Here is a 2,533-nt window from a genome sequence, read left to right on the forward strand (position 1 = left end):
ATAGGGTCATGAACTTCAAGGTCTGGGTTCGTTTACCCAGGTTACCAATACAGTTTCGTGAGGAACGCATCATTGGTAACATTCTTTAGTCTATAGGTACTATGGTCAAGGTGGATGAGGTGACTTTCTCTAAGTTTAATGGACTTTTTGTTTGGGTTCTGAAGGAAGTTGATTTACGTTTCTCTTTGAATAGGGTTATTATTGTTAACAAAGATGAGGACAATTCGATATTGATTACCAATCAGAAATTGTTCTGAAATGATTTGCATTACCTGGTTGGTCAACTCTGGTCGACATACGCCAATGTTCTCTGGGTCATTGTTGAGATGTAGGTTAGGAGAGGGAGTGTCCCTCCGAGTCGTCGTCGACTACCAAGATGTCTTTAAGCCAATCTTTATCTTGCCAAAGGATATCCAAGATATATGGCCCCCAAAAAAGGCTAGGTTTTGGCAGGAAATAATAGTGGCCATTGTTGTGATAAGTGCAAGTGTACAATATCATCCACGTAATATAGTAATAAGTAGAGTGTTGTTCTAACAAGGATCGCATTACTTAAATTTACTATTCTGATTAACTTCAAACTAAAATTAAATAAAAGAAGGATTATGACTTGCAAATTCAAATATTCAAAGAAACGAAATGCAAGGAAAAATAACAATGGGTGTTCCACGCCAATCAAAGTTCTTGCCGTGATAAGAAAAGGCCGACCCAAAATCAACTGAGTCTCAAAATCTTCTTCCATATCCAACACCAAGAAATTTGCTGGAAAAAATAGCTTGTCAACCTTCACCAATACATCTTTGATTATTCCCTCTGGATATGCAATTGATCTATCCGCCATCTTCAAAGAAACAATAGTGGTTTCAATTTCACCTATTCCAATATTCTTAGCAACAGATAAAGGTAATAAATTAATACTAGAACCCAAATCACATAATGCTTTTTCAAATAAAATAGCACCAATAATGCATGGAATTTTGAACCCCCTCTATCTTTTTGCTTAAGCGAAAGCTTTCTTTGAAAGATTACACTGTATTCTTTTGTCAACTGAATCATCTCATGATCATTGAATTTTCTTTTCTTTGAGATGATGTTCATCATGAATTTGGCATAGTTCGGCATCTGCTCCTGAGTATCGGCAAATGGAATATTAATCTCCAATTTCTTAAACATCTCTAAAAATTTGAAATACTTCTCATCTAACTTATTTTTCTTAAGCCACTGAGGAAAAGGAATAAGGGGCACATATAGCTTCACGGTGTGGACAAAAGGCATAGGTAGTGGCACGACGGCAATGGCAGATTTCAAAGAAGTGTCCGCGATGGGTCTCGTGATGGCTGATGGTTGTAGGATAGTTGACAATGGTTGCTGCTCTTGTGCAGTTTCTTGGACCTCTTCCTCCTCAATATTTGGTTCCAAATCCGCTGCAATCTTCACTTGTTTTCCATTACGAAGAGTTATTGCTTTTGCTTGCTCTTGGATAATTTCTCCATCCTTGATTCTAAGTAGTAGAGTATGGATCATTATCGGGATGTCTGAACTTGTTTTCCGTTCCGCTGCAGTCTTCACCATGTTCACTAGTTCTTGAATAATTCAAGAAAATCAACTCCATACGGACAAGCAATTCTAGAATGACCAAGAACTGCACGTATAGAACAAGTCTCTTGAACTGGTGCTCTCCCATTCATAGCAAGCAAAGTGTCTAGTTTACTACCAATTGCTTCGACTTGTGCCCTTGAAGCAAAATCATTAGAATTGTTAATCTCAAAAACCCTTGCACGTTTTCCTCTTGCTTCAGAATGTTGTGTTTCAAGTGCCAAAGTATAAAAAAGTGCTTGATATTCAGCTAGCGTCCTGTTCTTAATTGATTCCCCTCCAAGGTTGTTTACCACAACTTTGCTTGAAGCTATTAATCCCTTATAAAATATTCGCATGAGAACTAGAGTAGGCAAACCATGGTGCAGACACTAAATTAACAAATTATTGAATCTCTCCTATGCCTCAGAAAAAGTCTCATTAGCCTATTGAGTGAACTACATGATATTATCTCTAAGTGTATCGGTCATCTAAGTCGAAAAGAATTTCTCCAAAAATTTATTCTGAATATTGTTCAACTTGTCAAGGTTCCAGGCTTCAAAGAATTCAACCATGTCTTTGCTTTGTCTTTCATAGTGTCTGGAAGACCTTCATCATAAGATGTTCCTCGGTGACCCCTTTTGTTAATGCCATGTTTGACACCATGTTGAAGGTATCTCTAATATGTGCCAACAGATCTTTAGTGTTATGCCATGAAAAGAAGGCATCATATTAAAGTGGATATTCTTCAATTCATAATTTTTTACAACTACAAGAAGAACTATGCTTGATGATGATCCTGGAATGGTTGGAATATCAAGGTCTCCCATCGTTTCATTCTGAACTAATGCCATCTTATTCTCTTGCCCATTTTCTTTCTCACTACCTTTCTTTTGTTCCTTGTAGATTTCACGAAGTCTTTTCTCAATTTCCTGTTCAAACTCAAATAGTACGCAAT

General features: G+C 37.1%; 1 non-coding gene across 1 annotated transcript; it reads left to right on the forward strand.

The window, feature by feature from the left end:
* The first annotated feature begins 1,950 nt into the window (after positions 1-1,950).
* On the forward strand, positions 1,951-2,057 carry LOC148691615 (small nucleolar RNA R71). Its single transcript, XR_015955367.1, has one exon. It is a non-coding gene; the product is annotated as a small nucleolar RNA R71 (small nucleolar RNA).
* The last annotated feature ends 476 nt before the right edge of the window (positions 2,058-2,533 follow it).

The sequence above is a fragment of the Pyrus communis genome, chromosome 13 (assembly GCF_041283825.1).
Source record: "Pyrus communis isolate YQ-2024b chromosome 13, ASM4128382v1, whole genome shotgun sequence".
Lineage (NCBI taxonomy): Eukaryota > Viridiplantae > Streptophyta > Magnoliopsida > Rosales > Rosaceae > Pyrus > Pyrus communis.